This window comes from Corvus hawaiiensis, chromosome 3 (genome assembly GCF_020740725.1).
Source record: "Corvus hawaiiensis isolate bCorHaw1 chromosome 3, bCorHaw1.pri.cur, whole genome shotgun sequence".
In the NCBI taxonomy this organism is placed as follows: domain Eukaryota; kingdom Metazoa; phylum Chordata; class Aves; order Passeriformes; family Corvidae; genus Corvus; species Corvus hawaiiensis.
This window is the reverse complement of record NC_063215.1, coordinates 101,234,138-101,255,027: the sequence shown is the minus strand read 5'-3', so window position 1 is coordinate 101,255,027 and position 20,890 is coordinate 101,234,138. Positions and strand designations below refer to the sequence as shown.

Below are 20,890 nucleotides of genomic sequence, written 5' to 3'. Positions count from 1 at the left end.
GAAACAGCTAAAATAACGCAATATAAGAAGAGAAAGCATGGAAGAATGAAAATGGATAAGCATTTCTATGTAAATTAAATTCATGCAAAACATACTAATTGAGTGGCTGAGGATGGCCTAGTCTACTCTACTATTGTGGTAAAGTTGGCAAAATTCATCTGCTATCCATAGTAACACATCATTTTTATAGCTTCAAAAGCATAAGTTACATTGGACCAAAACTGGACCAAGCAGCTCTAGAATAAAGTCTATTTTAATTATCTGTATCAATTGTTTGGGAAATATGTGGAGGGCAGGGTGTGTGCAGAAGTGCTCAATTTCCCCAGGTTTTAGGGCTGTCTAGATTTTAAGAACAGTGTGAAAAGAACAAAGAAAACATCCTTCTCTGTAGTTGCAAGCAAAACTTTGTTCAAAGCTATGAAAATCTTCCAGTGGTTTCCAAAAACTGGAATTCAGCTAGTGTTTGTTATTTCTTTGCCACATTTTTGCCATTTCTATTCTCTGAATAGAAAAGACCCAAAATTACAGCGGAAGCTTTAGTGTACAGGGGATGTCATTGCACCTTTCCAGTCTCATTAGCTCAGCTAACAGCTTCCACTTGTTAAGAGGCTCTGTGGGTAGCAGCAGCAGCAGCAGACAGTGATCCTAAAGCAGAGATGCCTGCAGAGACCATGGTTCAGGCTGTCTCCTGGGCTGGAGGTGACACAGCAAACCCTGGTTAGGGAATGTTCCATTTATTTTCATTTTATTCCCATTTCATTGTGATTTTGTTTCACACCTCTAAGGCTTGCTTTTTGTACCTCAAAGGAAACTGAAGGATTATCTGTCATATGCTGCTTCTACTTACATCCCTTTAACCCCCATTCAGGCAGGGTCATATAGCAGTGAGGGGAAAAAGATGCCCTTCATGTTAGCATCTCTGTGTGGCAGATTTTTCATTTGCTTCTATATTTAGTCATTCTGAGCAATAATAGAAACTGAATTTCACTTCCGGGAATACAATGGCTGAAACATTTGACATGTTTTTGCTGGAGGGTGCTCCTAGCACTTATGGGCTTTTTTTGTTCCCCCTTTCTCTCCCAGTCTGGTATCCATGTCCTGTTATACTCCATAATGAACATGAAATGTGGTTTTGATGGATATACAGTCAACGAGCCAAACCTCCAAGTTGAATAATGACCACAACAGCACATCCATAGCTGTATATACTCACGCATTGCCTTTGCTTGCAATGAACACAAAATCTGTTTCATTAAAGGGACTGGGCTTCATAAGGTCCCAGTGTGATGCAAGGTTAAGCTGTGCAGGAAAGATTTGGGGATGCAGCAGAGCCATCTACACACACTCTACCACAATGGAGGTTGCTCTTAAAGAGTTAAGGAGGCACAGAATCATAGGATGGTTTTTGTTGGAAGGACCTTGAAGAGGTCACTAAGTTCCACCCCTCTGCCATGGGCAGGGACATCTCTCACTAGACCAGGTTGCTCAAAGCCCCATCCAGCTCGGCCTTGAACACTTTCAGGGATAGGTCATCCACAACTTCTTTTGGCAACTGGTTCCAATTCCTCAACCGCATAATTAATGTCTTCCTTATTGTTCACCTAAATCTACCTTCTTTCAGTTGGAAGCCATTCCCCCTTCCTCTATCACTGCATGCCCTTGTAGAAAGTGTCTCACCAGAGTCCCAATAGAAAATTAAGAGTAAGGGAACTGATCTGTTTTTCCAGAACTGGATCAGTTAGCAACCTGAGCAACCCTCTGCTTTGATGGTGTAAGAGGAGAACATTTTTACCTTCTCCAGACAGTAAAAGTGACAGTGGCTGGGGAATACGGTTCTGTAGTAACAGTTCTTGCCCTTCCTTGGACATCTAGGTCAGAGACAGAGAGCAGAAACTCTCTGCCTTCCTTGAGCTCTTCACAGAAGCCCACGCAGGAGCTGCAAAGCAGATATAATATCAGTCATTAAAAAAAAAATTTACTTCCACATACCTTCTCCACGTTCACAGCTTTAGCTGGCATGGAGAAATTTAGGCTGCTCCTCCTCATGGAGGGCTCCTTGCAGATATGGATGTTCTCCCCATGTAACAGCTGCCAGCTGGCAAGATGTCACAGTTCAGGGGACAGTTGCCACAATTTCATGTCAGTTTGCATAATGTAAAATAGCTATGCACGACACAGTAAGAAAGGAGAACACAAGTGTACCACTTAGACAAAACACTTTTCATGTGAAAACAACAGCTGCTTTTACAATACAATACTCTCTTACCAAATTCCTTCTGCAAAACTGAAGCTAGAACCAATGCTCTTGTTAGGATCTTGTCAGGATGCACTGCATAATCTGAACTTGTCAGTTTGCTGTGCCTTGCTGTCTGTGGCATTTGCCTTTTCTCATAACTGAGAGAAAGCAAATGATGCACCAGCCAGATTTCAAGGACATACCGTTCAAGAAATGGGATCTGCTCTTTTTAATGCCAATGGGACTGGAGCAAATCATGTAGACCAAGCCTGGAAGTCATAATAGGAGCCCAGACATTTCTAAATATCTCATTAGCCATCATTTTATTACTGGGACCCTCAACAAAGATACTGGGACTCCTGTAAACAAAGATGTTCTCTCTGCTAGTGTCCAGTTTGTGAGATGAGCATGAAGATAATGCTCACTTCACAGATATATTATGGAATTTAATACATTAAAGATGCAAATTGTGATGTAGGTCACTACCCAAGTTTCTTGTAGCAAGGCTGAAATAAAAGAGTCGTAATTGAGTTTGACACCTATTCACAAACCTGACAGCAATGTGGCACTGATGACTCTCACCCTTTACACTTTTTTTTGTGCTTATCTCTATGATATCTGAAAATACTGCTCAGAAATAAGGCTAAAACTTTCCTTTTTGCTCTCACTTTATACTTCCTTGATTGGTCACAGGGAATAGCTCATCTGGTTTATATATTTTGACTTGTTTTTGTGGACACATGTGTTGTATGAGAACACAATATTGAGTCAAAATCTGCTGGTTCCATGAGTTGTTTTCAGAGCGAAAAGGCACATGGCCAGTCTGATCTCCCACTGCACTGAATTTTATAGCAATATTTTTGCCTCTCTGAGGCATTTGCTACTCACTTCTGTGAGATTTGCTCTTGGCTGACAGCTTCAATTTTAAAGGTGAAAATTCCTCTCAGGCAAAATCTCCATGGAGATTTTAACTCTCAGGATAAAGACATTGAATCAGCCAGAATTTTCAAAATTTGGAGTAGTGTACAGATCAGAGCAATGTGGTATGTCTTTTTATTTTTTTTTTTCTTGTGAGAATAAGTGGATTTCTGTCCCTAAAACTACCCAGACTATTCCCAGCATGTAAATGTTCATTCCTAGGTGTAAAGAGTTCATCTAATCAGTTCTTAAGGTCAGGAAAATATGTCAGTGTGTCCTACACTGTGCTCCAAGGAATAACAGACAGACTTACATTTTGTCACCTTTTTTATTGCTTGTATTGTTGTTTGGGGGATGGGTTCCTGAAGAGCTGTTTCAGAGTTTTTCTCTGAAAGATTATAGAATCATCTAGGTTGGCAAAGACCTTTAGGATCAGTGAGTCTGTTAACCAAGCACTGCCAAGTCCATGACTAAACCGTGCCATTCCAAATGATCACTTCTCATTTGAAGAAAAAAAAATGGTTGATATTTTGCTGTAACCAACTTTCTACCACCTGGAGATATTCCATGAAAACAAAGACTGATTTATCAACAAATAAATCATGTTACTAGATAAATTATTAAAAAATGGGAAGAAAATAGGAACCTTCTTTTCTGGGAAGTTTTGCCATTACAACCACTTGTTCTGTTGTAAAGAAACAATTCCTAATCTGGATTTTTCTGAAAGGTAACTCATTCTTTCACTTTATCATGTGCTTTCATTCTGACAGGCACATGAGCAGTGTCTTTGATAATGACCACAATTCCTTACACTGCACTTCTCTTAAGGTTTACATCTGCATGGGATCATTTTCAAGATGAAAATAATGAACTAACAGGCTTAATTAGCTATTAAATTATCTATTACAGAGCTGCCAATTTTTATGTCATAAAGCTGCCACAACAGAACAGACTGAATTTGCTCTACAAATCCTAATGGTTGTAGTTATTATCTTGAACTTATGCAGTCTTGATAAGTTATTTACAGTGTTATACTGTGCCTAAAAATTCCTTTATGTGTTCCTCAAGTTTGTAAGTTAGCAAAGAATCGTCACAATCTCATCTCTGCTTTGCTAGAATTGTAAGAGTAAGTGGAGTAAAAACCTGCCTGAGCCAAAATCTCCATACTGTCATGTGCTCTGCCTCTATTTATATGGGAGATGGGCAGTGATCCTCTCCTTCAGTATGAAAAAACTCTTACATTTATTACTTTGAGGTCTTTTGAAAATCACAGGTGTTCTTGATGAATAAACTGGGGGGAAAAAAAAAAAAAAGAAAAAAAAGAAGGAACCAAAGTCATTCAAACTTTGTCTTAGAAAAAAGCAAGCGCAAACCAAAATGCTTTTTAAATTCCCATATTTACAACGTGAATATGTAAATAAATATAAAGTCTCACTAAGGGAACATTTTCCTACACTGATTTAGGAATGTCCCAAATTTTAACTACAGGGTTTATGTGCTCCGTGGCAATAAGGGGATGAGGAAATATTAGTACAGGTGGGAAGACTAGGACTGATCCTTCTAGACCCAGAACGGAAGTCCCCCAAATGTCACAAAGAGCCTTCTACAACAACTCAGTGTGACCCTTCTGGAGTCTGGTGAGCTGGAACTGTCATTCTCTGAGGATTTTCCCGTGGACTTTGTTCAGGGAGGAAAATTAGTTAAGGAAGATAAGGACATTCCAGACTGCAGAAATTGTCTGAAAGCTCAATGAAAATATAAACTGACTTGGTTTTCCAGATTCTAAAAATGAAGGGTATGAACTACTGGAATAAGATTCAAAGGGAAGAACTGATTTTTATCAGTTGATGTCTCCAGACAAAAAAACCTGGGTACTTTTCCCCAGAACAGCTTTTAATCTGATACAATTTAGTGGTAAAATAAAATATTATCTTTTATTTCAGATAGTAGACTAGATATTTGATCCATTTTTCACAGTTTTGCCATAATATAAGGATTTCTAAAGGCAGAATAACCCATGATGCCTTTTGAGATGCATCAGCTCCCCACCACTGGGGCAGCACTTAGGAGCAAGTATCACATTAGCATTGAATCACAACTTCACAATACACCCAGAAAAATTGAACTATCATTAAAACTACTTACAAGCCTGTAGACAAATGACTGACAACCAGAATTCAGCAGCTGGAGTGCCCAGATACCTTAGAAATACAGGTTAAGAATAGGAAGATGCCTTTTGGAAAGTGCTGACTGAGAGGCAGCACCTGATTTTAAAGTTCTGAGTCCTTTCTCTTTCTGGTAAACTGATGAGATTCAAGACAAGGGAATCAGAGGGTGTTTTGTTGTCATGTTTTGTTGGGGCTTTTTTCTTTCTTTTAACAGTCAAAAAATTGTTGAAATTATCATTTTCATCGTACTGTGATTTGTTTTTGTCTGACAGTGTAACAGCAGGAACTGAGGAAATCAGTGTATTACTTTTCTTTTTATGTGCTACTTTTTAAAGTGCAAGTTCCCTGGGATCTGATAGTATTAAAAAAGCAGAAAGGGAAAAGAGTCAATAGGACAAGTGACAGAGGTCTTTACTGAAGGTGACAATTTTATCTTGCACATAAAAAATGATTTGAAAGTTCTCAGTTGTGGGGAATCATCATTTGGTGGCTGCAATCCCAACAGAAAAATGCTATTAGATTCTGGGAGTAGCAAGAATATTAGTCCTCAACACTGAATAAAGCAAATTCATAGGCTGTTTTTAGGGTGGCACTGGATTTAGTTGGATGGCAAGGCTTCACCTACCAGCCTTAACTCTGACATATCATGAAGAACAACACTTCTCATCATATTACTTTACTGTGCAATTCTGTCAACATCTGCCCCTCTTCCATCCCCAGCCCCAACTTGCTTCGACTACTTAGAGAACTGCTTGGTTTGCAGACAAACACCTAGGAAAAATAAGATAATGGAGCATTGATTAGTGATAGTTCAGTGTAAAACCAGTTCATCAAGTGCAGAAACATTTCCAAGCCTGATGGATTTCTGAGCTTATGGTAGAGTAGGCAAACAGATTGTTTGCACTAAGAAAACTCAACATGAGCAGACTTGTTTTACCGTGATAGGTTTAGGCTATCCACGCTCTGAGTGCTAAATGTCTTCCTTTTTGTCCTGGATAATAGATGAGAAAAATGTTCACATTTCAGTACAGTAAAAACATTGTGTAGAGAGTACAGAGTGGGCTGGAAATGATGACTTCTTTAATTAAGCCAACACCAGTCACACAGGCACAGGGAAATCCTCCCCTTCCCTGACTGTTCTAGTGGATATGGATGCAATGGTTTCAAAATGGCTTTGTTACAGGCAAGCATTAAGACTTTGTTCCATAGGATGGTGCTCTAGATGTATGGCCAGATCTTGCTTTGAAGGCAAGTTCAAATTTTTTTTTTTTTATGGGATAAGATTAAAGTGGTTTTGATTAAGTTGCCATTTCAAAATTAAGCTTCTGAAAGACCCTTGTTTCATTCAGTACAAATTTAGATCTTACACAGTCATGGTAAATTCCTTCTAGCACTTAAATTTAGCCAGATTCCACGCTGATATTATGAAATACACCTTCCATTTTCAATGTTTTGGATCTTAAAAGCCTATTGCTGTCAAAGCTTTCTAACATCTGGGGTCTGAAAGGAAAAAAATGGGTCTTAATTAATCTGTATTCTAGCATTTCAAGTGTCTCGAGGTGTATACTATTGACTGGAAATCTAGATATAACTATGCCAGCAGTATAGATGTATAATCTTGGTGATGCTATTTTTAGAAATAACACCATATGGTTTTACATTGATTATTCATTTAAATCATGTGTCCTTCCTGTGGCCATTTTCAGTTTCTGAATGACTCAGGCTTACACTGAGCTCTGGGAACTCTAAGGTCCTGGGCATATTTTTTTGTTTGGAGTTTCCTTTTTTCCTTCTATAAACCTATGGTTCATTGGGGAATGAGTGGCATGGCAAGTTATTCAAATGTCCTAGCATTTGAGCTAAGCAGATTAGTAAATGCTTAAACTGCCATTCATGACTACTGTTCTTCATAAATAAAATATCTCAGTGTGTTGGAAAGGATTGCTACACAGGACTTCCAAGCTGTTCCCTCCCCTTGGCTTGTGAGCACTTATGTCCTGGAGGGTCAGTCCCTCAGCACTCAATCGTCTGCAGCATTTTTTGCTAAAAATCATATTTTCAGGCTTGCCTGAGAAGGAAAGAGACTGCACAGTGTTCCACAGTGAGAATGAGACTGCCACTGTGGTAGGGAACACTGACAGAAAGTGGGACAAGCTGTCTTGATTTAAGTAGGATGAATATTCATGCCAGGGGTTAGTTAGGGGCAGGTTCCATGCTGGGAATTCACACTCCACCGTTCTGCCTGATGTACACAAGAACTCTGGAGCCCACAGGCAACAGGCAAAGACAGATTTCAACCCCAGGTACATTGGTCTGGAGATGGGGAACGTTTCTCTTATGAACACAACCCCTGTATCTGGAGGGTTGGCTCTCAAAGAGCTGCAGCCACAGGTGGCAGACAGTCTGGGGGCAGTCAAAGGGATGAAAGAGCCTGCAGTGATAATCACAATGTGAAAACCGAAACGAAGGAGAAAACCAAAAAGTTCAAGGGATGAAAGAAGTCCCAGCTGTGTACAGAACAGTAACTGCTGAAATTTCTATTTGAAGACAGTATTGTTCACATGGATGTCTAACAGTTCAGGCCAACATAACACTTGCAACATTACCCCAAAGCCCACAGAGAGAATTATTATTTTTCTTTGTCTTGAAATGTTCACGGGTATTTATGTAGCAAGAACTACTATCATCACAAAAAATACCTCCCACGTGTCATAATCCAAGACTTTTTGAAGACTCCTGATGGTAGGAGCCTGTCATTCACACCCACATATTTGTGTATAGTGAAAGAACACACATTATCATCTTTGGAGAACTGAAATGTTCAGTTGTTTACCCCATACAATGTAATTCCTCATTAAATATAAGGAATACAAAATTTGCAATTACCCCATCATTGAAGTAATGATGTGTGATTTTGCTTATAGTTGGGATATCTATAAAAAGGGTAAGGCCCAGATTTAACTTCTGTGTGGTACCATGGATCATTTATACAATACTTAAGACTCAATATGATTAAACATTATTTAAGTCAAAGACTTGGCCTCTAAAATTTAACTAAAAAAATAATTTAAGACAGCTAAATTAAATTTGAAAGAATCCTTTTGGTTAACTAGCTACCTTGTATATTTTATTAAATTCTGTGTTATCCTAAAAACACTTATCTATAAGTTGCATTTTTGCACACCCCATGTGAAAATTATTGCACCTATATTAAAGTAAAGATTTATATATGTGCTCAAATTAAATGTAGACACTCTGCTGATTTCTGAGCAGGGCACTTAGATGCCAAATGAAATCCAAACAGAGCCTTATAATCCCATGTTAGGAGACTGCCTGGAACTTTGCTCTTAACAAAGAGCAGACAGATGCCCTTTTCTCCAGGGATCTCTATCTGACTGCCAGGATCACACAGAAACATGGACAAGAAGGAGGAAAAGTAGGCTCCAAATAAAGCCTAACCACCTCTACTTTCCATTCACTTGATATTTCTTAAATCTCAGATGATGTAGGCCATAGATTTCAGGACATTTTTCCCCACTCCTAATTTTTTTTAAAAATGCCTAACTGGATGGAAACCCTTCATAGTGTTGATTGTAGTTTAGCTTTATCAGTGAACCCATTTCTGGAGTCGTATAATAAACTGAAGAGAGAGAGAGAGAGAGAGAGAGCTTTTCTTCCATGTAATCTGCAAACATGGTAACTGCATGATATTTTTGTAGCATGAATTTTAGATACTGGCAATACTAAGCCTGAGCTGACATCTTCATAAAACTGTCACTCCTTGTAAAACCACTATGTTTTTATGCATATAAAGATTATATAACCACACACCAAGACTTTTCTTGCTACTTTCTGAGTGTTCAGCATCTGTGACCAGAATTTTGTCTTGAATTTCATCTCTCTTGTAGGAGGAGCAGCTTCAAGCAACCCTGAGGACCCTTGAGCTGGCACTCTGCAGTGAGGCTCTCCACAGCACAAAGGCAGCACATGGCAGCAGCCTCTCCACCAGCCACCCAAGCTCTTGAGTGTGTGTAAAGGAGGAGCAGTGTCGTGACTGGTTACAAATCACTAGGACCTCAAATAATCCGAGTGGTATGGAACTGCCTTCAGGCTCTCTCTACTTATTCTGGGGATCAAAGGAGCACTGTATTGCTCAGGGCTATATTTTAAATGGTATTTAGATGCCTCTGATTCAAGTGGGCGCTTAGTGAGGCTGATAAATGTGCCTAAGCATCTGAAGTCCATTAGTCTCCTGCTTTTCATGTGTAAACCTGTGCACTTTTGTAAATTTACCCTATAAAGCTAAATGCTCTAAGTGGGTGTATGTATTTGTTATCACTCATGTACCTACCCTTCTGAAGCTTTGCTTTTGGCTGCTCAGCTCCTGCTGAAAACCCAAGTGTTTCTGTCTTTCATATCAGTAAAATGGTGAGCAGCTATGAGAACTGATGCCCATTATGTTCAGCTGAACAGTCAAGAAGTTAACAAGCTAAGAAAGACTTGTCAATAGAAAACTATGAAATTTGTTTGCTCAAGCTGGCAGCTAGAACAGACATTTCTAAATCTAGCGCTGAAGGCAACCATCTCGCTGAAATGTGATGTCATTTATGACAGGAGCAGTGTGACAGACTTTCAGGGGGAATATTAACCTGCCAGTTTTACCACTGGTAGCAAATTTAAGAGAGAGAGGAGGAAAATATTAATATTGAATATTTATAAAGCATTCACTCACTTAACTGTTTCTTCTTTTGAGTGATATTCCAGAACTAAAGCATTGTTTTAGAATGCTTTCAACATGTCACCAGAAAGAAAAGAAACACCAAAAACTGGAAAAGTGTCAGGTCTCATTGTTAAGGACCTGAGCCACCTGATCCCTTGGGAGAAGAGATTTAAGTGAAATGAGTAGGAGACGAAGAACACTGTACAATTTCATCTGAACTTCAGAACCCAGCAGCTCTATTTTGCAATTTCAGAAAAGTACACACAGTACTGTATTTAGTTATAAATTGCTTTTCTACTTTGTTTAAACTACACGGAGAGCAGATCTACACTACTCGCCTACGTTCCAATCAAAGTCAACTTTAGTTCTTTCTTCCTCGTCTTGTGCTGCACTTCTACAAGCAGTGCACAACATATCCCTGAGTATCTGATTGTATTCCATTTCATTTATTATACGCATTTCTAGGCCAGTCACAAACTATATAAAATGATGTAGTAAACCCATTGGTGGAAACAATGTGTCTTTGAATGTAACAGCTACAACGTCGGTATCATAAATTATGTTCCGTATACACAACACTAGGTATTTGTCAAGGCTTTGGTACTTAGGTGCCTCTATTAGGATTAATATGTTTCAAGAAAGCCGAAATACTGCAGCAATTAATCAAGTTTCCATAATTAAGGTAACCTTGATTTAAGCAAATTATCCATAAAGCTCTCAAGAATCAATGGTTTAGATAAAACTGCTAAGTCAGTAACTCCGTGGTCTGTAACTGGATTCTTGGAGTTGATTTATGGAATAATTTCCATGCCTTAGTCGTCCCCTTGACACTTTTAAAATTCAAATGTACTCACCAGTGCATATAGGAGTTCTGCAGGGGACAGCCCTGGGAGCCACCCACCCACCTGTAAGGGTTTCTCCAGGTCTGAGCTGCAGCACCAGAGGCTGCACAACATGTTCAGTGCAGTACAATTCCCTCCTCCTCCTCCTCCTCCTCATGTGCTTTTTTGGAAAAACTCCTCTATGTCTGAACTCATCAGTAAACTCTTAATGGGTTTCAAAGGGAAAGACCCAGGTTGCACAAAACCATCCTATGTGTTGAATCAGCAAAAATGTCCATCTCTGGAGCATCTTAGACATGCAAGGGAGACAGAAATATTTAAACTTTCTAACATTTCATTTTTTAAAAAATTTAGGTTATTTAATTAATGACATGAAATGAGATGAGCTAGGAAACCAACCATAAGGTCCCTCCAATGGAAAAACAAGGGAAAGAAAGGAAAACTAGGGAACTATTTATGTTAGATTGTACTGCATTTGTTAGGTAAATCTCCAAAAACAAACACAAACCAAGGACAGGAGAAACAAACAGGAACTGCCTTGAAGAGATGTGGAGGAAAAAGAGTCTAAGGAAGCACCTATTTAAATGTTTTTACAGAGAGCAGAACGAAAAAAAAATTTGCATGGAAGACAAAGTGCAAATCTATTCTATAGAGAACATAGAAGGTGTTCTGGAGACTGTTACAAATCTGGTTTTAAGATGTTTGTCTTGGTGATGAAATACAGAATACACAAACAGATCAAGAAAAGGAAGCACTCCACAGGAAAAATAGAATGTCAGTATGATCTGTGGATTAATTTTGTTCAGGAATTTCTCTCTTGAGGCTTATAAATGTGTATTTATTTTCAAAGGTGGCATTGCTGGCCAAATTGTCAGAAGCTGGCCAGTAATGCCACAATAGCTGGCACCACTTCTCCACTTCACCTACAAGAACTCAGCCGTCACCAAGCAAGTCATGAGTACCAGATTCCTTACTACTCACACCCACAGAACTCCAAAGAGTAAGAAGGAACCAAAACGGAATACAACAGGAGAAGCTGTGGAAAGCAGGATGATGTGTGAAGCACATCTTTTAATAAGAACAGCAGTATTGAAAATGCTCTCTTTTTTCTTTTGTTATAGAGATGTTTATCAAATGAAAACAGAGAGAATACAGTTTTAGAGAAACCTGGACCTAATCCAAAGTCCATTGAAATAAACACAACATCTCCTATTGATGCCCATGACCATTGTTTTGTGTCCTATGTATAAAAAGTGAATTTCCTGTGAGGAATATCAGCAGGCCATGTGCACTAGAAATATAGCTAATAATGCTCTCCCAAGAAGGAAAAAGTAACAAGGAAGCTTGCACAAACAGGTTTTGATTCAGTAACACTCCTGCTTGTGCGTGGAAATCAATGATAATGGCAAATAAAATAGCTCACCTTCCTTCAAGCCACACTGGAACTCATTGCTAATGTTAATGCAACAGTTAATGAGTTGATGACATCAAATATAAGTGTCAAGCAAAACTCTCAAGGCTTAATCAGAACCCATTACTTAAACTTTCTTTGAAATCTACCAGCAGCTCCTTATTTTTTTTCCTTTGTATCTAAAAGTAATGTTCATGCCAAAACAGCAAAAAGCAGATGCCTCTTGAATTCAAGTCTGTTAGAAATGACTTTGCCACATTTGGTGTCTAATGCTGCAGAATGCATAAAAATAATGTGTTTGCATTTTGACAGTAGATTCTAAAATGTATCATGAAGTACTTTCCAGGAATATCCAAATACAGCATAACAAATTTAATCCTGAAATAGGATTCACAAGAACAGATCTCAATAAAAAAGTCTTGGTTTGTCAGAGAACATGAAAAAAACCACCAAAAACTAACAAGCTTAACTTTGTGATCATAAAGTGCTCCCACTCTTCTGACTGGAGTTCATCAATGATTTACAAGAAGCATAAAAGACAAAGGCACTTTGTATTTATAAAGGTATTTATAAAGGCATTTCTTTACATGTGAAAAACACCCAAAAAACCCAGAAAGGAAATAAGAAAATGTCTGGGCATTGGCAAAGAAGAAAACATTTTTTTTCAGCTGAGCTTTGCTGTGAATGGAGTATCAATAAAGTTAAAAGATCCCCCTAGGTAAGAAGAAAGGCATATTCTACAAGGTAAAGCCCAACTACAGAACTTAAAGTTCAACTTATGACAGATATTACAGCTGAATTGAAAAGTCTGCTGAGGGTAAGATGAAATAGTAATGCTAAAATGAGTGAGAGCATTCTGTAGCAAGGGAATCCTCTTCATAACCGCTCAGGACCACACTAGTCAGTTTAAAAGCAGGTTGCATTTTCCCATGTGGCAAAACTACTTTCTGCATTTTAAATTTCACTCATTCTAAGAAGATATTACATACTGGGAGTAGGCAAACAATTTAGCACTCTCCTCTTTAGAATCAGATGTATTATTTTTAAAAGCAGAAGAGGTGCACATATGAGTGATGAAATGCTATTTCTTCTCATGAATTTTTCAGAATCTGACTTGACGGAAAGGACATCTTTTTTATATATCAACAATAAACCAATGATTTTCACATGCAGGGAGGCATGAAAAATTCAAGTATTTCAATCAAAGGTGGATTTAACTTGGTTTCAATATTGGAAGTAACCGGTAGTCTAAGAAGTAATCACTAGATAAGGTGTTCCAGGTGTTAGTAACCCTCATTGCTAGACACATGCAACTAATTTCTAATCTGTATTTTTATTGTTTGGGTCGTGGTCATCTGCTATGAGATACATTTCAAGACTTGTTAAGCTTTATGTGGGAAAAAAAGTATAGATTACAGTGCTCAGCCCTGTAATGAAATGAACTATGTCTTTGGAACTTCGCTCACAAATCCCGTTTTCTTTGACATAAAGGAGAGGAAAACTTTGGCACATATTTCTTACTTATTTCATGTGGGGTATGCCCAGCCCCTGCCATGGAGAGAGGCCTGCTGAGATAAGGAGAGTGCTTAACCTCCAGCGAGACTCCCCTGGGAAGGCAACCACTTTTCAGTTACGGCGAGAAGACAGACCCAGAATATTCTGGGAGACCTTATGCAGATCCTTTGTAACCCATTGGCCTTTACCCTCTGACACCCACCCCCTGTATCCCTATGAGATCTAGCCCTCTGCCCCTGTGAGACCAGAGAGAGCTCATCCCTGGCCTCCCCTTTGCTGGACTAATAAAGCTACTTTGTGTGGGACAGCCACACGGGCCTCTCGTCTCTCTCCCTGGTCTGGCCTGGAGGCTGCCCTGCAGAGCTGAGCTGGAATCACGAGCTGACAATCACTAAAGAGCTGACAGCTTCTGCACGGGCCCTCCTGGCCAGCAGCTGAGGGAAGACACTGGGCCTCAGGAAGATGATTCCTCATGGGACCATCTCTCCGGACCAGTCACAGCTTCCTCGGTCAGAGCTACTGACCCCTCACCAGCTGCATCAATTTCACATTTAGAGAGAGGATCATACTGTCTGCTCTGTTCTTGCCCACATATATGAGTTTAATTCACTGCCCCAGTTATAACACTGGAATACAAGCACATGTTCAATTGTTATTGCCACTATTTTGGACAACTTCACAGCACCAAATTCTTCCAACAATTTGTAAACTGAGTTTATCTAAATTTCAGGCCACAGGAAACAAAGAACTCCAGCACCACAAAGACCAGAATTCATCCATTCCAAGAGCCATAAGGGGCTGGTTTGGAGCAGCACTTGAGCAAGAAGGGAACACAGGAGTCAGGGTATCAGCTTCTTCCTGGAGAGAGAATAAGAATGCCATTTTGACTTAATTATGACCTGCTGCAGTAATGGAGAATTTTCCAGTGGGAAGAAAATCTTAATCCCCTATCAGTTACTCCTCCAGCATTAGAAAAGCAGTGTGATACAGCCCAGATGTCCTGCAAAAAATTTGCTGAGGGGCATGTGGCAGAAAAGCACAACTGCTGAGATTTTGAGTCAGTCCATCCAGCCCTTCATTATTCTGCAACCTTTATATCTATAACCCATTAGTCCTGTCATATCTGGAGGACTCAGCATGAACCTGAATTTCTTCATTCATATCAGTGGAGTGCTAACCTTGGCAACATTAATCAAAATTAATGCTGGTACATCCACTACTGCTAAACAATACAATAAAGAGATGAACAGTCTTCTACAGGAAGCTTCAGCATCCTCTGAGGTAATGGTCTTGGTTTCCAAGTGATGTTTTGTTTTCAGATACCGTGTAGAATTAACTCCCACTACTACAGTTCTGAGGTAATACCTACTATTTTAATATTTATGCTAAAATTACCTCTGTCATGTGGTTTGCATGATGTCTCTGAGGGCTGTCCTTTTTCTAGAGAGATATGAACTTGAGGTTTCAGATGCTCTTTGGCCTGTAACATTAATAATAATAATAATAATAATAATAATAATAATAATAAAGAATCTGTTTTGGAAGTTAGCCACATTTAATTACAAAAAGAGAAAAATAAATAAATTATATCCTACCAAGGTTTTCAGCATTTTCTGTCTGCATTCTGTCTAGAATTAAAGGTAAAATACCTTTCTCTGTGAGATTCTGGCATTTCTTTCTTCAGTTTCTGTGACTTCTAAGGAAAATTGAGCTAATAATTAATCAAATATAGAAAATGATATTTGGAATTTTCCTGATTTCAGAATAAGTTGCATGTAACTTCTGGACAAACATTTCTCCTTTGCCCAATCAAAGTCATTCTAGTTTTTATTCCTATATCTATATATGTATGTATATCTATATATAGATAGATACATATACATATACATATATATATGATTTTTAATTATTTTATTGACAAACAAATAACTGTAAAAAATCCTGAAAAATAATTTTGGAACAAAAGGTCATATATTTAAACATAAATCTAAGAAGAGTAAATGTTTAACACCTCTCAACTCCTACCCTACTAGTAAAATGGACAGCAAATAAGTTATCATTTAAAATATCATTTGTAAAACTACACTCCTACAAATGCAAAAATACTCAGTAGTTAATATTTTTCCAGATACTTTGAAGTTAGATCTGTTAAAAGGCAATAAGGAACAATCCTCATAACAATAGGTGAAAACAGTTACATTTTTCAGCCTAGATGTAGGCCTCAGCAGTGTTCCTTGTTTATCTGGACAGTGTTTAATTACCTGGAAGGACAAAATACACACAGCAGCGCTGATCAGTGGCAGAGAGTCACAGAGCTGCACAAAGAGAGCTGCAGCAGGGAAGTGCACCAAGGAGACAAATATGCTGAGGAGGGAACTTCAGTGTGCCAATAATTGGCTCTCAGAAAAATTTTCTACCTTTCACTTAGTAGTAAAAATATGAAAAAATGTCTCCCTGGTTCTGGTGTGTTTGTAATTTACACCCTTTTGCTGGGATTTGCAGGGAAGCGGGCCCCCCAATAAGTAAAGGCTATCAAACCACAGGAAACAAAGGCAGCTAAATGCCTCCAAGCTGAACCAGCGCGTTTCCACACTGCCTGTAGATATCCCCCCAAACAGCTACAAAATCAGCACCTGACATATTTCCTGACATGGCAAACTAATGCCAAAAGAAGCACAGCTGGCTGATTTCTGGAGTGGAAAGGCGTGCAAGTCATTTTGGGCAACAAGAGAAGTGCAGCCTAAAATCCTACTGCTCTGTGTACAGCAAGGAGACAGGACTGGCACAGGAACCATGAGGATAGTTCAGATTCTGTTGGAATACCCTTGAAAACCAAATTCAGTGCCAGGCCTGTGCCAGCAAAGTCCTCACAGATGATCTGGTGTGTAATATATTGTTTGACAGGCTTATGAATCAGCAGATGACTGACAAGGAGAGCTGCCAAATGGGTAATTACATCAGGCTTTGTAATATTGACTAAAAAGCAGGGAAAAATGAAGCCTGAGAGAAGTAATTTATAACTTTTATCACTTGTCATGCAGAATCTATTAATTGCAGTGCCAGAATGTATATTATTTTGCTATAAAATGCTATAAAGATCAGTGTTAACTGCTGCTGGAGAGCAGTGGTAGTTTGTCCTCCACTTAACCTTTCTCCTAAGCCCCTGTCAAACAGATTCCAGCCTGGTACAAAACATTACCTGCAGAACATCTCCCAGGTCATGGGTATGGGAATTGCAGTCCTGCTTTGCCACATGACTTGATGGGTTCTATGGATGGCAGAGTGTGGGTGCAACTAGACCTGAGTACCAGAAAAACCTGAGCTGTGCATGGTAACTCCTGATTCCTTACAAAAATGTCATTGTGCGAACAGCCTGGATTTTGTTCAAGATAGTCCTGCCTGCAACACTATCAGCACAGGAACTGAAGATTTATCAGAGCCTTGGACTAGCAGACAATGGCCTCCACTTGAAAAATAATCATGGATGCATAAGTATAAAAAATTTCACTCTCCAGCCCAGGGTTTATTCAAGTACCACAGTTCCTATTGTTGAACTGAAATGATTTTTTCTTTTTTCCCCAGCCCATGCATATGACCTTCTATGCATGTCTTAAGTGGCCAAGTCTGGTAACCAAAAAAAAAATCTCCATCACATTAGTTAATCAAATCCAGTTGTTCTAGTTTTTCATGCCAAAATTGTAATTCCCACATCCCACCCTAATGTTTGATTTGATTTAGAAACATAAGCACCTTAATTCAGCTCTAGTCCATGGTAAATATTGAAGGAAAATAATACTTTAGAAAAGGCCTTTTGTTCAGTTCAGCTTTCTATTATAGTTACAAATTTTTGAGCAGAAACATGGCTTTTGAAGACTAATTTTCATTAAGTTTTACTAGTAAGAAATATGCCTTTACAGGGGAAATAAAAGTAGAATAAAACCAAAGCTATGACAGGGAGAAATGGTAGTGTGAGTGCAAGAAAAGATGACAAACAGTTAGTGATTACAAAAAAACAGCTGTTTCTGCTTATAGAGGAAGAAAGAGGTGCAGCACTTAGTGCTGGGATTGTACTGGTTAATGTATTTCCATGTCTGTGTGCACTTGTATTTCATGATCTGCTAAAAATACTCTAATTAAAGCTGTTGACCTAGAATGAAGTAAACTGAGTAATAAATAGAGCCCATCTAAATCAGAAATTAGAATGCAGAGTTGCTACACAGAGTTTCTTAATTCAGTGAGCATGGAAAAAAGCATAATATAAAAAATAAAACCCTTTGTAAATTATCAGTGTAGTCACATTCTCACAAGTAAGGTATCTCTAGAACAACAAAAGAAACCCCAAAAATCCCAAACAAACAACAAAAAAACCCACCACAAAAAAACCCCCAAAACAACTGGATCTGATTCTGCAGAATTTTTCTCCCAAGCTCTTATACTGAAGTCATCAAGATTACTCATGAAAATAAAAATTTTGTCTTAAGTCTTGGTCCTTTGGAAAAAAATGCCTTCACATCATCTACCTATTACCAGGCTTACAGGGAAGCAAATACTGAACCTATGACTATGTCCAAAAAACATCAACTGAATGAACTAAAAAATTACTGCTGTACAGGAAAAGAAGGTGGGAGTAGAAGATAGGTGTTTCACTCCACACTGCACAGCCCAGTTTAGATAACTAGAAATAAAATAAGCAGTGTTTTATAGGAAAAAAATGACACCTAGTTGTAACCAGGGCAGAAGAAATTAAGTTATGAGTAGCTACTGCTGGGGAAGAAAACATGATCAGCAGGATTTGTGGCAAACATTCACAGGGTTGTAGTCCTCAAACAAAAGATGCCAATGGCAGGAGGAAAAAATGAAAAGAAAAAGCTGTATATTGCATCTTTGCCAGATTTCTCGTATGCATTTGTCTCCTTTTGCGCAGGATTGTTTTCTGCTCTGGGCAAAACTGTGAATGCATAATCCACTTGATCTGCCTGACCACACAAGAGTCTGGAGTATTGGTAAAATAATCTGAAATGGAAGCTCAGTGTGCTGCATGGTGTGTCGCTTTGTGACTCTAAGTCACAAGGATGGGTTTATTACTCTTTTTGATGACCAAAGACAAAATAACTTTTTAATGAAAAAAGAAGACATTTACATCTTTAAAAATTACTGCTTATATATAAAGTTTACTTTTTAATGTGTATATATATATACACACACATGCAAACTCTTTTCATCTGTTCATGTGCATAAATGAATGAACAGCACCATTTTCTTCTTGATATACTAGAAGGAAAGTTTTGTAAAATTTAGATGGATTGACAAAATTAGTGCCTTTTCAACAGCCTCAGTTTTTGTAAGATAAACATTGATCTTCTTCAGAAAGGCATTGTAGTGATTTCTTTTTCTTTGTTTTAAGGTCTACAGTGTTACCTCTGGAACAGTAATAATGGAGCAAGATGAGAAGATTCCTTGCTCTGATCCTTCTCCTAAAATGGAGGCTTGTTGTCAGCAATCTGTAGTTGTAAAAAGCTATATTCAACAAATAAAAACTTAAAGTCTTTCAGCAAATATTTTTTCCTTTATTTCATGCTACTAATTAAAAACCAAACAAACAAACAAACAAAGACGATTTTTATAACTCAAATTCCATGAAATAGCAAATCAAGATATTACCTGCTCTGGACAATCTTTAAAGATATGACAATGGGTTTCAGTATCAGGTGTCCCTTTGCCATAGATGGGAGTTGTGCTGTTTTGAAATCTTCTGGCTCGTCTTGAACCAAGGCAGCCACTTGAAAAATAAATCGAGACCATTAGTGGGATAAATAGGCATAAACACTCAGAGCATGTGATCTATTCCTGAGTACGCTTGAATTCCTTTGGTGAATACATGTAACTACCCAGTCCTACTCTACAGAGGTTAGAGTGGAATGCTCTCTGCCTACCCTGACAATATTGGGGGTTTTTTTCCTCTTGTTTAAATGGAATCTTCTGCATTTCAATTTGTATCTATTGCTTCCTGTCCTTCGCAACTGGACTATCTCATATTTCAAAAGCATTTTACGATTTCAGTCCTAAATGTACTTATAGCCAGCTTTATAAAAATTTTCTGTGTGCAAACACAGTCTCAGATTAAATAGCTCCCAGCCTGGTATTTCCCTTGACATATTTATCAAGTACAATCATATCCCTCCTTCCATCTGTGTTTTGCTAAACCAAACAAGCCGAGCTTGTTTACTCTCTCGCATGATATTCTTTCCTTTCTCTGACCATTCTGCTGTTCTTTGTCTGCTTCAGTGTGTATTAATAGTTCTCTAACACAAACAGCCAAAATTCCACATAATGCTGAATGAATCTGCAGTGCAGGATGGTACTAACACTTCACCTTTTCTAAGAGGATATTGGCTTGTGTGTTTACAACTGCAAAACATTAATAATATTAAAATTAATAGTATCCATATTCTCCATCCTAAACTCTATAACCACTCTCAATCAGATTAGATGATCAGCAAGTTCTGTTGTGCTAAACAAAACATAAAAAGCAAGGCCATTAAACCTGTTTTTCTAGACTGCGGAATTGTATTCTATTCTACATTTATCTTTGCATCTTATTTTCTTTTACCTATTGTTCTAAAATCAAAATACTGGGGCAATACTAACAGATCTGTGATTTTTCTAGATTACACTTTTTCCTGTTATTTTCTTAATAATACTTGGCCTCCTGCAGATTCCAAAATGGAAAAATTTGAAGAAGATTTGTACTTACTTCTATCCAGCATGACTATTACTTTTCCATGACTGATTCTGACACTGTAGAATAAAGGTCCTACTTTATTATTTTGTTTAATGATATATTCAGCATTCTAGAAACATCCCAATGAAAATTAAACATCAGGCAGCTTATCCTTTTGCCTACAACTCTTTGAACCACCCTACAAAACCATCAGATGGTTGAATGACAAGGACAATTTTCAAAAGAATAGAATCTCCCATGTGCTCCAAATCCCTCCTGCCCACAGCAATTGTGTGTCACCTCCCCAGTGTGTGAATTCCAGCAGAATATTGTGAATGCCATGTTTCCTTCCCTGCTGG

General features: G+C 38.3%; 1 long non-coding RNA gene across 2 annotated transcripts; it reads right to left on the bottom strand.

Moving 5' to 3' along the window:
* Positions 1–1,770: 1,770 nt before the first annotated feature.
* On the bottom strand, positions 1,771–19,576 carry LOC125323974. 2 transcript variants are annotated; one of them, XR_007202735.1, is made up of 3 exons: positions 19,472–19,576; positions 15,206–15,290; positions 1,771–1,936 (listed from the first exon to the last, which is right to left on the bottom strand). It is a non-coding gene; the product is annotated as an uncharacterized LOC125323974 (long non-coding RNA). The 2 variants fall into 2 exon arrangements; XR_007202734.1 differs by lacking the exon at positions 1,771–1,936 and adding an exon at positions 14,290–14,668.
* Between the last annotated feature and the right edge of the window lie 1,314 nt (positions 19,577–20,890).